Here is an 8,357-nt window from a genome sequence, read left to right on the forward strand (position 1 = left end):
ATGCTTTTAGGTTAAAGAAGATTTTTTCAAATCGGTTTAGAACTGACAAAATTATTACGTAACAAACTTGTAACAAACATAAAAAATACAATAAAAAAAACTTCCTTTTCGAAGTCGGTTGAAAATGCCTATAATTGGATGTCGATCAAACAACTAGTGACTTTGTCCGAAGTCTGCATAATAATACATTTTTGCTTGTGTTTTTTTTTAATAAACTTCAATATGATCTCATAGTAGCTATAGAAATCAAGGAACCACGTGAAAACGACAGTTAATATTTTATGTTTATTTTACGTCGTGTATAATCAAGGGATCAGTTCGTTTTTATACATATTGTGATATTAACATATTCTTTATCGAAGCAATATGTAGATATTGTAACTAAAATGTATAGGTATTGATAGCAATACCTATATATTACCTACCCCTAGTCTAGAGAGAACCACGTCGAGATCCCTTTTGTCCATATGAAGGATATCATGGGTGTCACAATGTATTCTGGGATGACCATGTCTATATTCGACGTTTATCACTTTCCATCGAGTGAATAGTCAACTTATCTATCATTCTAACATAAAAGAAAAACTTCATGAGTGCCGTGAAAAGTGAAAACTTAAACAATTACGTAGGTATTTTTTTTTTTCAGAAATCGTCAGAAGTGTTGGTTGCGGTAACAGTGTCGCAGTTTAATGGTTTTTCCTATCTCAAAAAATGCCAATATACATGTGTATCTATGTACGGACATACACAATATATGTAGATACTTACAAACAGAGGTGTCGGATACGGTAATGGTAACAGTGTCGCTAATTCGTTGCTTTTTCCCATCTCAAAAAAAGCTTACAGAAGTTTTCACTTTAAAAAATATAAAAAAGTTATAAATCACGCTAGCCGTGTAGGATCCGGCATAAAATAGGCCACACCTTTCTTTCCCGTAGGTGTCGTAAGAGGGAGCCCGTAGTTAAGGGATGAGCAGCAGCGTCCCTTTTAAAATATCATTAAAAGTGAAACTGCGATTATCAACCCACCTGCCAAACGTGGCAACTACTGACAAAACCGCCTAAGTTCAGCACTGGACAGTTAACGGCTGATACAACGTATATGACGCAGTTTCTTTTTTGATCCCGCAATCATAATGGTATGAGCCTACTAAGGTTTTCCCAAGCGTTTATTTTTTCTATATTATATCATGGAGCTCTTTACAAAGACGTGAAAGTTTCTTTACATAATGTCTAGAGTACGGAAAAGGTTTTAGTGTTACAGCCGTCCACACGTTACTGTCCTCGTTTACCGTCTAACCAACCGTATATTTGTTTACTACTAAAAAAAGAACTAAAAAGGAACCTAGACACTGTTTTGTATTTAAATAATAGTGTTCTATATTTGGATTACAATCTAAGGCATCTACTTCTTCTAGTGTAGGACGCAACTCAATTTATTTGATCAAAGAGTAAAGTCAGAAATTATTTTGAAAAACAAAACACGTATTTCGGAATCTTACATTCACATTGGGAATAACATTTTACCATTTCTTTGAAGAAGGTATTTCTTGGAATTGCAGGTACCATCTTTAGACTATGTTTTGAGTTTTTTTTTATACCATGAAGATGGCAACAAACATATAGCCTACTTGATGATAAATGGTCTAAGGTAGCCTTAGGTCGTCTACAACACTAAGGGTGTCACGTGCATGTTACCAACCCTGAAGAACCCTATACTTTAGTCTCTAGGAAAAACCTCGACAAAGAACTCATTTTGCTGATCTGAGCGTTCACAAGAGAAAATTCTTTGAACTGTCCGCAATCATTTTAGTTCAAATGTGTGGCATTTTACAGGTACACAGGGATGTCACTCGCGCATTGCCGACTATTAAGAAACTTTAATACGCCTTTTTTAAATTCAAATTCAAATTCAAAAATCATTTATTCATGTAGGACATTTTAGCCGCTTATGAACGTCAAATTTTTACATTATAATTTTATATTTACCCTACCGTCCAGTTCGGTATATAGATCCAATTGAGAAGAACTGGCAAGAAACTCAATTGAATTACTTTTTTTTTTAAAGCCAGTTTATTTACAATGTATATTTATATAGGTGTCTATGTCTAACATTAAATGAAAATTCAGTGCATGAACAACTATTGCCATGCACACTCGTCATTCAAGTAATCGTTTAGTGAGTAATAGGCTTTGCTCAGTAAATATGATTTAACAGATGTTTTGAATTTATTTAAGGGTAATTCCAACATATCCTTTGGTATCTTATTGTAAATTTTTATACCTATTCCCATAAAAGACCTATTAACTTTTTCTAAACGATACTTGGGGACAGCAAGTTTGTCTTTAAATCTAGTATTAATATTATGAATATTGCTGTTTTTTGGAAATAAGTCAAGATTTTTATGAACATATAGAATATTTGAATATATAAATTGAGAAGCAACGGTGAGAATATTTGCCTCTTTGAATTTCTCTCTTAATGAGTCACGACTCTTCATACAGTAGATCGCTCGAACGGCACGTTTTTGTAATATGAATATATTCTTAATATCTGCCGCTTTTCCCCATAGTAATATTCCATAAGAGAGTAAACTATGAAAATAACTAAAATAGACTAATCTAGCAGTATCAGTATCAGTGTACTGTCTAACTTTACGCACGGCAAAAGCTGCTGAACTTAGTTTCGCTGCAAGGCTTTGAATTTGTGCACCCCATTGTGTTTTATTATCTAGTGTGATTCCTAGAAAGACAGTAGATTCTATAAATTCGAGAGATTCGTCATTTAATTTAATATTGCAATTAGTATTAAAACTTTTAGATAGAGAGAAATTAACACATTTTGTTTTTTTAGCGTTTAACATAAGATTGTTAGTTGTAAACCAGTGCAGGAGACGCCGCAAAGCACTATTTACATCGTCATAATTATTAGTCATTCTATTAACTTTAAAAATCAATGAAGTATCGTCTGCAAACAATACTATGCCGCATCTATCCTGCATGGCATATGGGAGATCATTAATGTAAACTAGGAATAAGAATGGACCGAGAATAGATCCTTGAGGTACACCCATTTGCACAAGTGACCCGTCAGACGTAGCGTTGCTAATCTTCACTTTCTGTATTCTATCAGATAGATAAGATTTTATTAAATTTAAAGCATTGTCTTTGACGCCATAAAAAGCAAGTTTTTTTAGCAATGTATTATGATCAACGCAATCAAAAGCCTTAGAAAGGTCACAAAAAACACCTATCACATCCATTTTAGTTTCCCATGCAGCAAATACGTGTCTAAGCAACTCTGCACCTGCATCTGTAGTTGAACGACCTTTGGAAAAACCGAATTGACTATTGTGGATTAAATTATTTAAATTGAAATAACTGACAAGTTGCATAAGGATTATTTTTTCAAAAATTTTACTGAGTGCTGGGAGTATGGATATAGGTCTATAATTTATTGGGTCACTCCTATCTCCAGATTTAAAAAGCGGTATGATTTTACTAATTTTCATTATGTTAGGAAATTTACCTTCATCTATACATTTATTGAAAATAAAAGCAAGAGAGGGCGCAATAATTTCCATTATACTATCCAGTATTTTAACAGATATACCCCATAGATCCTCTGTTTTTTTATTATTAAGTTGTTTGAATATTTTCATTATTTCTACTGATGATGTATGTCTAAAGTTAAATACAGCTGATGACTTGCTAACATTGTCTGTTAGTAAAGTTTCAGCAGCAGACGGGGAAGATTTTAGAGCCTGTGTCGTAATTAATGGAATATTAGTAAAATAAGATTCGAATGTATGCGCGACCTCTGTGTCGGAATTTACCAATTTGTTATTAATATTTAAAGCTATTTTGCTATTTTGAAAATTAACTTTTCCAGTTTCGCTATTTATTACTTTCCAAGTGGCTTTTATTTTATCTTTAGATTTAGTTATTATTTTACCTAAATAGAGAGACTTAGCTGTATGACAAACCTTTTTAAATATTTTCGAATAAGATTTTACATGTTCATGAAATAAGGGATCGGATATATAGCTTCGTTTTTCGTAAAGTTCGTAAAGATTAGCCCTAGACTTATAAATACCAAACGTGGCCCAGTCACAAAACTTTGATTTTACACTAGTTGAAAATGTTTTTGTTTTAAATTCACTGCTAGCTTCATGTTCAATTAAATTAAAAATATGTTCACATACAATGTCCGGGTCATATTGAGGTACTATGACACTAGATATTTTATGTTCAATTTTATTTTTAAAACGTGCCAAATTCTTTTGTGTTATTAAAAAAACCCATGCTGTAGTCTCTAGGGAAAACTTCGGTAGAAAAATCATTCCACAACTTGAGTGTTCACAGGAGGAAGCTCCTCAGAAACAACACTGTGCGTAACCATACTGGTTCTAAGATGTGAAAATGAATTCCCTGTCGATGGCAGGCGGCGCGATTATAAAAGATGGCTACAGGCATCATTCAAACAATTCCTTAGAACACAATCTGTTATACAAGTAATATACATAATTATACGTAAATGTGATACTTTCAAAAAAATCGTACCAAGTTCATTTCCAATTACGCCACACAAAGAGTGTTACCATTATCCAATTATCTCACTGATAAATTAGGCGCATTACCAGGACACTTAGGTTTCATCGTAAATTGTGTATTTCTTTTAGTGTCAATGGATATGCACTCGGCCCAGTAAGATGAGGTATGTGGGTTCAATTTCTATTAGAAGCCCATTATCAATCGACTCAAAGGAACAAAATTCTCTTTTCGATTGTACCTATTTTTTTTATATTTGTTTCTTATTGTTAACCGATTTGAAATTTGTTTTTTATCTGAAAGAATATACTTACAAATTGCTTCTACATAGAAATTATATCAAATACAGTTTAGTAATTTAATTTTTAAACCGAAACAACTAATTTCGCCATATTTTAAGTCCCTTTTAGTGGAACACAATCTTATCATCTTCCTAATATTATTATTAATATCATCATTTTAGCCATTATCCGTCCACTGCTGGACATAAGCCTCCCCCATAGACTGCCATAAGAAACGGTCCTGAGCCACTTGCATCCATTGATTCCCTGCAATGCATTTGAGGTCGTCACTCCATTTAGTGGGGGTCATCCTACACTGCGTTTGCCCATACGGGGCCGTCACTCAAGATCCTTTCTTCCCCATCAGTTACCGATTCTTCGAAATGTGTGACCTGCCCATTGCCATTTCATCTTGCTTATTTTTCGGGCTATGTCGGTTACTTTGGTTCTTTTGCGGATATCCTCGTCCTCTTTCTAATATTGTAAAGATATTTAGATGAAATTTATTACATACATAAAACATTTTATTGTTAAAAGTTGTATAAGTACACATTGACCGGACTGACTGGCGTGTATGTATATTTCTCGACAAAAATATACATAGGTCAGTCCGGTTATTTTAACAATTAAAATATAATTACAGATCATGTCCGAAATTAACACATATTTTTTAACCTTAAAATTTATAAGTTAATTAAAATTTGTAAGTTATGACCAATTAAAAAAATAAGTATTGTAAACAGTTTTCTTTTGATTTATTTATTTATTAAACTGTATTAAACACCTAGAAAATGTAAATAGCGCACTTAACACCATACGCCATATGGCGTTATCTACCAGTCGACCGTAGACAGGAATAACAGAAAATTTAATTGACGGTGCAAAATAATAAACAATATTAAATTAAAACAATAATGCAAAAATAACATATACATAATACTCATATTACCTACATATTCCTACATTGCAACACTGCAATTGATTGATCCATGGGATTAAAAAATAACAATTGAGTACTGGCTGAGACGTGATACAATCGCAAATCCCTTACTAGCAGCAATAAGCTGTAATAATCCTGAAACTTGCATCGTTCGGATACTTGAAGTGCTAACACTCTTTAATATGGCCACTGTGAATAATGCCATATATATGTATATATATTTATGATTATATATTACTTAACAATCGACTGTAGACAGGTAATTTAGAGTATTGATTGTCATTCAATGACCTTTATCAATTCTACTGAAACAATATGTATCATTGTATCATAATTTGCCAACGATTTAATATATTTATATTTACATAAATACTTTATTTTTTATATAATTATTAACTGACTCGGCAATTATTCTGTCATATAAAGTTTTAAGTTGCATAAAAAAAATTCTAGGTAGGAGCACCTACCTACATAAAAAATTCTTAAAAATTAGTCGAGCTATTTAGAAGAAGTTTGACCATAAACACTGTAAACACGAAATTTTTATATATAAGATTTTAATTAGTAGTTTTTTTTTACATATGGCCAATATTAAAAAAATGCTATAATACCAATATATAGCCAATATTTAAATATAATAATCTGTATAAAAAATATGTGATAATACTAACTTAAAAAAATTTAAGGTCATTTTTAATAAAATTCTTTGTATTAATATTAAAAGACTAAATACTCCTAATATGAAATTTTATAACTAATATAAAATATGTAAAAACTTTATAAGTTTTAAAAGAATTTACAACTTATTTTTTTTAATATACTCATATCAAAAGTTTAAGACTTTACGTACCTAAATAGTGTTTTGACTAAAACTTTCACTGACCTCAAGTTTAGGAAGCCCCTAACGGTTGTTTAGCGGAAAGAAACTGCTGAGCTGTTTCAATTTGTGCGACCTAATTTATAATTCACGCTATTTACCCAAGTTCGTAATGCTATGGGCTCGTACGCAGCTGACACCGTGAAAACTTAACGATGCTGAACACTTAAAATTACCTTTATGAAGTTATATCGAAGTTCGCGACGCATCAAAAACACACTAAAAAAGAACTCACAAGTCCACAATAAGTCACAAATCGTTCTTCCTCACAAACTTCTCGAATTCTCAAATATGAATATCGAATCACATGTTCGGAGTCGCGAAACGCCAAGGCGGGCGGACGACCGTCTGTACACAATGAAAGTAACCGACTGAATATTGTACTGAAAGCGCCGAGCTCACGACTTTTCATTGCTGAAGTTTTTATTTCTATCGGAGCGAAATTTTCGAGTGGCTTTCGCTATATATTTTGTTTTGTAGTTGCAACTACAACTATAAAAAATACTACACGTAATAATGCTACACGTTTGTTTTCACACAATTTGTTTCGAAATTATTCTCCTCTAAAACAAATTAAATATGGAATACAATACTATGAAAATATTGTATATTTTATAATGAGCAGTTATTTTATCAGTACTCTACTGTTTTTTTTTTTTCATAATAACCTATTAACATCTCACTTTTGAAATGCCCTCTTTCATAATTTAAAATTGTGTTCTACAAAAAACGGATTTAAATGCAAACCCAGTCATTTTGATTTAAAAACTATACTACTGAACCGATTTTGATAGAATTTCTATAAGACCAACCTGTAATTATATTCTTTCAGATAAAAAAAACAAATCGGTTTTTAACTGACGGAGTTAGAAAGTAACAAACATAAACAAAGTTAAAAAAAAATACAACCGAATTAAGAACCTCCTACTTTTTAATTCGGTTGATAAAAGTAAATAATAACTCAGTTTTATCACGCTGGCCAGACGGCCTGGCATAGGATTTTACTTCCAGTATTCTTGCACTGTGCCGCTATAATTCCTTTGTTTTTTTACGATAAGCAAGAAATAAAAAGAAGTGACGACATGTTGTGTATTTACTCCTTCGCCACACGTAATTTGTATAAATTGATAATAATTACAAACACTAACAATGCCATAACAGAACGTACTGCAGCATCTACGAGTATGATCTTAAAACTCTTCAAAACTAAGATAGAATGCGTCTTTTAAATTCGTACCAGCTATTTTTAGACCAAAATACGATATACCACACATTATTGCTCTTGACAGAATAACAGTGAAATCAAACATTTAAAATTGATAATTTGTAACTAGGAAAGCCAATAAAAATTATTAATAAATAATACATACGAGTAATCAAAGATATTTCGACAAGATTATATTGTATGTTTCCTATATATGTCAAATATAATAATCAAATAATAACCAGGAAGCCATAATTCTATCACCATTCAAACATACTACGTTTTAAACGAACAGATACTACGTTTATGGTTCTACTAGATAATTTAAGATCTTTCATACCATAGATTAGGGATCATCATATCGGCAGTTAACTGTCCACTGCTGAACATAAGCCTCCCCCATAAAGTATCAGGAAGGAACCGAGCTAAAGGACTCTTCCTGGTATTTGCCATTGCGATTTATTTATTTAGAGCAAACAGACAGCTATAACAATACATAATTACA

General features: G+C 32.0%; 1 protein-coding gene across 2 annotated transcripts in view; it reads right to left on the reverse strand.

The window, feature by feature from the left end:
- LOC113509282 (beta-3 adrenergic receptor-like) overlaps window positions 1-7,006 on the reverse strand; it is a 116,643-nt gene extending 109,637 nt beyond the window's left edge. Inside the window, exon 1 of one of the 2 annotated variants that reach the window (XM_031910453.2) lies at window positions 6,825-7,006. The gene's annotated coding sequence lies outside the window, so the exon portion shown is untranslated. Of the gene's footprint in view, window positions 1-6,654; window positions 6,792-6,824 lie in introns of those variants that run through there. The other variant, XM_052897231.1, reaches the window with a different exon arrangement.
- Window positions 7,007-8,357: the final 1,351 nt, after the last annotated feature.

The sequence above is a fragment of the Galleria mellonella genome, unplaced genomic scaffold, assembly GCF_026898425.1.
Source record: "Galleria mellonella isolate WM207_F2 unplaced genomic scaffold, CSIRO_AGI_GalMel_v1 utg36, whole genome shotgun sequence".
NCBI classification, from domain to species: domain Eukaryota; kingdom Metazoa; phylum Arthropoda; class Insecta; order Lepidoptera; family Pyralidae; genus Galleria; species Galleria mellonella.